At 32.8% G+C, this 7,754-nt stretch overlaps 1 pseudogene; it reads left to right on the top strand.

Moving 5' to 3' along the window:
• The first annotated feature begins 1,563 nt into the window (after positions 1-1,563).
• The window catches only part of LOC147678079 (transcription factor HES-7-like), a 116,239-nt pseudogene continuing 110,048 nt past the window's right edge, over positions 1,564-7,754 (top strand).

Raw genomic sequence — 7,754 nt, 5'->3', positions numbered from 1 at the left:
TCCAATTCTGCCTCTGAAAACTTTTGTTTTCTCTTCCTGGAGCTCTCTGTCTCCAGCTGCTGGGAATTCTGCCTGGACGTGGCTCCACGCTCAGCCATGTTTCTCCAGGTGCACACTGCTTAGTTCCAAACACTCCTGCACTCTGCCTCAGATTTAAGCATGGGCAAATTTTACGAATCTGGCGTTCGCGAATTTGCAGATTTGCGAACTCGCAATCCGCAAAATCTGCGAATTCTCGCGAATTTGCGGATTTTTTTTTGTGTTTGCAAGGATTTCTGCCAGTTCGCGAGGGTTTTGTACCAGTTCGCAATTGCGAACTTACATGTCGGCTCGCAACGGTCGCGATTATGTTGTTTCTACGTCTGGTTCATCATCACAGGTTCCCAGCACCCTGTTTCACCACTGCCACCCTCTGTTTCACCCATGCCACCCTCTGGTACATCAATGCCACCCTCTGGTTCATCATCACTGTAGATTATGGGGGGGGAAAGCAAGCACACCTGCCCTGCTTAAACTGACATGAATTAATTTGGGGTTGATTTATTAATGTGTCACTGTTTTAAAATTCCAGTCTGCACCTGCTTCCTTATCTGTAATTTGCTTTCTGTTGCAGTGCAATTTTTTTTCCAGGACCTTTGTGGCCTACTTGTAGCTATTCTATGATCCGGCTGTGAGGGTCAGAGCAGGGTCATACAATTGTTGTAACTAGCAACTGAACTCTGGAGGGGCCCCAGTCAGGAAGCACTACAGGGAATGGTTACTAATGATGAATTTGAACTTTTGCACCTGCTGCTGTGTGCTTTCAGTTTAGCAAAACTTGTTTTTCTGCAGAACAGCAAATGTAATGCCAACAAACTTACTTGTGAAAGTTTATTTCTAATCCAAAAGTGATCCAAAGAAAGTCAGAAGGCCTCAAATCCAAAAAAGGGCAGGCAAATGTCAACCTGAGGAGTTATTCTGATAAAAATCATCATTTTCAGAAGGCCTATGCTGCTTGCTAGTGGATTTCTTGTGTAGAATTGCAAATTTTGTAATTTCGCGAGTGCGAGATTGTTGCAGCCCGCCGCACCTACATGTTCGCAATTGCGAACTTACACCGCACGCCGCAAAATTGTATCACCAAGAAAAAAAATCCGCGAGCGTTCGCGGATTGCGATTTTACCGAAAATCCGGGAGCGGAACGGATTTTCCGCCCATGCTTACTCAGATTCAGGAAGTCAGGTGCAGCATGGGAAGTCACTCACTTCCTGGTTGTGATGTCATCATGCTGCACCAGAGTTCCTGATTGGATCGCTATTATTGCGATTTATAGGTGCGATTTCTAAAATTGTGCGATTCCTACTGGTTCAGGAATCGCATTTGGGGAAATCGCAAATAAATAGCGACTTTTAAGGAATCGCTATTTATTTGCGATCTTTCATACATACCGATTTGCGATTCTGAATGTGCGATTCGGTAAGAATCGCATTTTCAGAATCGCAATTCGGAACTTTCATACACATGCCCCTAAGTGTAGCCCTTTATTTATAACTTATGTAACTGCAAAATGCTGGAAAATGAACCATGACAATTGCTGCTTTGCTTTTAGCACCAGCTCTTCATGTTTTACAAATGAAGCATTGGGTACAGGCTTGATTCGGGCGTATGTGGGTGCAAACTGCTGGAAATTTAAATACAGCAGGACATTTCAAAATGATGTCTTCATGCTACTAGTTATGCACTTTTCTAAACTAACCCTTTTGTTACAAAAGATACTTTAAATCATTTATTTTCTTAAAATACTGCATTGTTTTTAACTGATAATATAATGGTTTTCACAAATGTATAATATGCATTAATTCACTTCTTGGTATTGTCTGCTTTTTAGATTTCTTTAAATAAGTCAAGCAAAATAATGTTTATAAAAGTACTATTTATTCCTAAAAACCTGTACATAAACGGCTTATTGACATACTTTGGAAATACTGAAACAAGTAATTTAATTTAATATGTTTTACATGGCCTGAAAAAGTTAAAATACTGTAAATATTTTTGTCAGAACATATGCAATTAAAATATATACACATACAAAACATTTAGTATTGCTTCTACAACATTTTATTTAATAAATAAGTACTATATGTTTATGAATTATTAACTTACCTACAATACACAACTTTAACAATACTTTTTACCTTTATTCCCATACAGATTGGCTTGTTCTAAACAACTACAATCTTTGCAAATGTAAGATAACTTTTCAATAAAAAATCTTTATATACAATTCTTTGCAACATTACATTTACAGTATATAAAATACATAAAAAACATATACCACTTTATTAATACAAACATATCAATTATCATGACTGCAATTTTACAAGCTAATTATCATCAAGGGAATCATAAATTTAATAGCAATTCAAAAGGCAAACAATGCCTACCAAATAGCACTTTTGCAATTGTACGTAACTACTATAAACTTGCTAATACGTGGAATTCAGATGATTTACATTATATTATGGTTTAGGTGATGCTTTAAATATAGAAATGAATTCTATGAATAACCAAACACTTATGCATCCAGATGAATTACCTAATTTTATATAACATAAAAACAACATGTATTCAACTAAGCTAATAAACCCTTATTTTGGAAACGTACTAAGTAGTATTGATCCTTTATATCCAGATATTAAAACTGCATTAAATTACACAATACATTTATATTCAGGTATGTTACTTTGCATGAATGTATATGTAATATCCATATTCACAAACACTTTGCATTTGATTCTCATAGCAGAGATAATAAAGGAATGCCTCACTCTAATGGTACATGTATTGCTTTTCAAATTAGAACATTTGAAGGGCTAATACAAGATATTTTACAACTTGCAAGTGTTACTTTAGAATTCACTACAGTGAACATAAAAACAATTAGCAAAATATCATTACAGAAAACTCAACGAAACCATAAAAATGGAAAGTATAAGTCTATAAAAAGCATATATGTCCATAAGACACCTATATCTCTAAATGCATTACCAGAGATTCCTTCAAGTAACTTACAAGTAGAAAGTACTTTAATAAACACTACAGCAGCATTAGTCAAGCCAATACACTGCATTTAACAACACACACTAATTTGCATTCACACATAGCTATTAACAATACTGATATAATAAACACAATAACAGCCAATGATGAATCAGAAACTCAAACAACAAATAGTATACAAAATCGACAAAATATCAGAAATAGGAAAAGAAAACATACACAACGCACAGAAAATGCACTTAATAATAGCATGAATAATACAGATCAAACAACAAATAATATAATTAGTATATTCCATGCTGAAATAAGATATGGTCCTGAGTACACTTGCACTATTTGCAATCAACTATGGCATAAGCAAAGTCTACTAAAAACAAACAATATTAGTAAGCTGGCAAAATTCATAGAATGTAACATTAGCAAATACACAACAGATGAGATATGCCAAACATGTTACACGTATATTTGTAAGGACAAAATACCTCCATGTTCAGTTTATAATGGGATGACATTTCCAGATATCCCACCAGTATTACACTTGCATAACTTAGAAGAAAGATTAGTATCACCAAGAATACCTTTTTTACAAATTAAAACATTACCACGTGGATTTAAAAAATCCCTATCAGGTACTGTAGTAAATGTACCTGCTGATGTTATGACAACTGTAACTGTTTTGCCAAGACAAATGAATGATAACATGACAATTTCTATAACATTAAAAAAAAATTAAGTTATAAATCTTATACCTATTTCGAAAATTTTAGACCAAACAAAGTAAAACGTGCAGCTTTATATTTAGCAACTACTAGCAGTTTGTTTCAACAATATGGAATAACTATTAATAAAGATTGGGATTATACAACACAAGATATACAATCTTGTGATGAGACTTCAGATACAAATAATACATATGATTCTTCAGACAACATTCCAGCAGGAAATGTAGATACTATGTTAGATAATGAAACAATTACTACAGAAACAATTAATATTTTAAGTTTAGCACCTGCAGAATATAACACCCCAAGAGGCTTATATGAAGACAAAGATTCTGAATATTTAGCATTCCCAACTATATTTTGCGGGAAACGAATGCCAACTAATAAAGAAAGGCATGTACCAATACAATACAGCACAATCTGTCAATCGGAAGTAAGAAGTAATGATTTAAGAGTAGCAAAGTCTATTACTAATCTTTTCTTTAAAGTAAAAGCATTACACATTAAACAAATACAGAGTAAAATATTTATCTCGCTTAGAAAATACTTTACTAATGGAAGCATTATAACTGCAAAAGACATAAAAGATAAATTAGATACTATTTTACAGTTTAATGAAGGGTACAAAATCCTTAAAACAATACGTAGTTCACCACCATATTGGGAGCAATGCAAAAAAAGACCTCTCTGCTATGATTAGACAATTAGGATTACCAACCTTTTTTTTTTACATTATCAGCTGCAGAAACTAAATGGTATCACTTAATTAACATATTATTGCGTATAGAAAAACAACTAGAATGCACAAAAGAAGAATTTGAAAATATGTCAAGGGAAACTAAATGCAAATTAATACAGCAAAATATCATTACATGTGCAAGAGATTTCGACTTCTAAGTTGGGAAATTATTTAATTGTATTTTATTGCATGAAAGTAATCCAATTGGCAAAATTATTGATTACTTTTATAGAGTGGAATTCCAGCAACGTGGATCACCATATTTGCATGCTATAATATGGATCAAAATGCCCCTCTAAAAACAGCCAAGAATTCCAAACTTATACTTTTGAACAGTTTTTCATACAATGAACATAGATCTAAAACAATATACTTTATGTATACGATCTGTAATAGAAAAAAATACTATTTTCCTAAAAAGGACACCAGCTGAATGCTTTATAAATAACTACAATCCGACTATTTTGCAAGCAAATATAGATATACAATACATTTTAGATGCATATGCATGTGCTGTGTATATTGAATCATATATAAGTAAATCACAGCGAGGAGTGAGCAAATTAATTGCCCAAGCTGCTAAGGAAGAACATCACAATCCAAGTATTAAAGAGCAACTTAAGCATATAGGTAACAAATTCTTAAACTGTACCGAAATAAGAGCACAAGAAGCAGCCTATCTTATACTTCAAATTCCTTTACGGAAAAGTTCTAGATCTTTTGTATTTATTACAAGTCCTAATTAAAAGCGTACATACTTATTAAAAGACATTGAAACCATCAATTTGTTACCAGATACATCTTGTAAAATACAATATGATAATATTATAGTGAGGTACAGCAAACGCCCTAATAAATTAGAAACATGTACATTAGCTGACTATGCATCTATGCATAATGAAAAGAAGAAATGTAAAAAAAAAACAAGAAACAGGGCATGACAATTTCCTTACTGAAAATAACTTTCATAGCTCAGATGACGAAGAACTTGAGATAAATTTACTAGACGAAACGGACTACATAAAAAGAAAAAAGCAAGAGTAATTCGCTATTGCAGATTTAATGTCAAAAATGACTCCGAAAATTACTATAGAGAATTGCTAATGCTTTTTTACCCATGGCGAAATGAAGATCAGATAATTAATGATAACGAAACATATTATGTACGCTATCTACAACTTAAAGACACAGTAGACTTTAATCATAATAAATATAATAAGCATAATAAACAACTAACAACTAATAGCAATGAAAACACTGTATTAGATACATTATTAGCACCAATAGATAGTGAAGCAGATGACCCCATATCCCATGAAATGCAAGATAATGAAAGGCCATTATATGGCCTATCATTTGATTCAGGCATTAGAAGTACAAGTATAGAAGAAACACTAACAAATAACATAATGCCAAAGGCCAAAGGAGCAATATGACAGTATAATGCAAAATCTTACAGCAGAACAACTTACCTTTATATATCATCATTTGCATTGGTTTAAAACAAAAGAAACACCCTGCTACACATTTTGTACTGGTGGTGCAGGAGTAGGCAAAAGCTTCCTTATTACAGCACTTTACCAAACATTTGTACGTTATTACAATACAAAAGCAGGAGAAAACTCAGATAACATATATGTATTGCTTACAGCTCCAACAGGCAAAGCAGCATATAACATTCAGGGCAAGACACTACATAGTACCTTTAAAATACCAGCTTCACAAACACTAACTCATAAACAGCTAACTCATGAGAATAGAAGTACACTACAAAGTGAGCTAATGCATCTAAAATTGCTAATAATAGATGAAATATCAATGGTAGGGGCTAATGTATTCAATTTCATACATAATAGACTAAAATAAAAATGTCTAATCTCCCGTTTGGCGGAATATCTATTTTAGCAATAGGAGACTTTTACCAATTAAAGCCAGTTTTTGACACATACATATTTGACAATCCAAAACATTCATACAGGCCAGTAAGTACCAATTTATGGCAGACACATTTTAAGTTATTAGAGTTAACTAAAATCATGAGACAACAAAATGATTTAGCATTTGCTAAACTACTAAACAGATTAGGAGAAGGGAAACAAACTAATGAAGATATAAGACAGATACAAACACGAGAAATAGAACCATCTGAAAATATTAGCAAAACTATCCCTTATATTATGGGAACTAACAATGAAGTGAATAACATAAATAGTGCAGTTTTATTAGAACATATAACACAATACACACTTTACACAACTACAGCAATAGATACTGTTGCATCAGACCTAAGTGAAGTAGTCAAAAAAAATACTAAACCAGTTACCAGCAGACAGTACTAAAACAATGGGCCTGCCATTGATATTTCATATTGCATTACAATTAAGATATGACTTAACTTGCAATATAAATGTCAATGATGGATTAACAAATGGTGCAACAGGTATAGTGGAAACTATCAATAACAGCCCAAGTGTAATTTGGATGAGTTTTGATAAAGAAACAGTTGGAAAATTAACAAGACAAGCAAATAGACGCATATATCACAGTAACATTTTGCCTCATTGGACACCAATTAATGCTATAACATGACATTTTCAATTTACACAAAAATATATAAAAATTATACGCAAACAATTCCCATTGCGCCAATCATCTGCACGTACTATACATAGGACACAAGGAGAAACTATAGAACCACTTTACATACACTTTAACAATAGCAAAGTACATCATTTGCATTACGTGGCTTTAAGCAGAGCTAAATCATTAGCCAACATATATGTAAAAAACTTCCAGCAAGACAAAATAGGTGTACATCCAAAAGTACATTTAGAAATGACACGATTACGCACAGACATGCAATTGCACATATCAGTACCACAGTTAGAGTGCTATAACGAACAGTGTAACATAATTGTGCATAACATAAGGTCCCTGCAAAAAAATTACACTGCTATAAAATCTGACAAAAATATCATGAATAGTGAAATAATATGCTTCACTGAAATAAATACAACTAGAAAAGCAGATGAATAGTTTCTTACTAGAACAATATCATCTAGTAATATTTGATAAATTTAACAATCAGCAAACAAAACATGGAATTGCCATTTATTACAGGAAAAACATTTACCTATTACCGATATATGAAACACAACATGAAATCGACATTTTATATTTCACTCAGCATCTTAATAATTGTGACTACTTATTTGTTACACTATACAAACCACCACATGTACGTCTACAAACAT

This window comes from Lissotriton vulgaris, chromosome 12 (genome assembly GCF_964263255.1).
Source record: "Lissotriton vulgaris chromosome 12, aLisVul1.2, whole genome shotgun sequence".
Classification (NCBI taxonomy): domain Eukaryota; kingdom Metazoa; phylum Chordata; class Amphibia; order Caudata; family Salamandridae; genus Lissotriton; species Lissotriton vulgaris.
The sequence above is the reverse complement of the archived record's forward strand: the minus strand, read 5'-3'. Positions and strand labels throughout refer to the sequence as shown.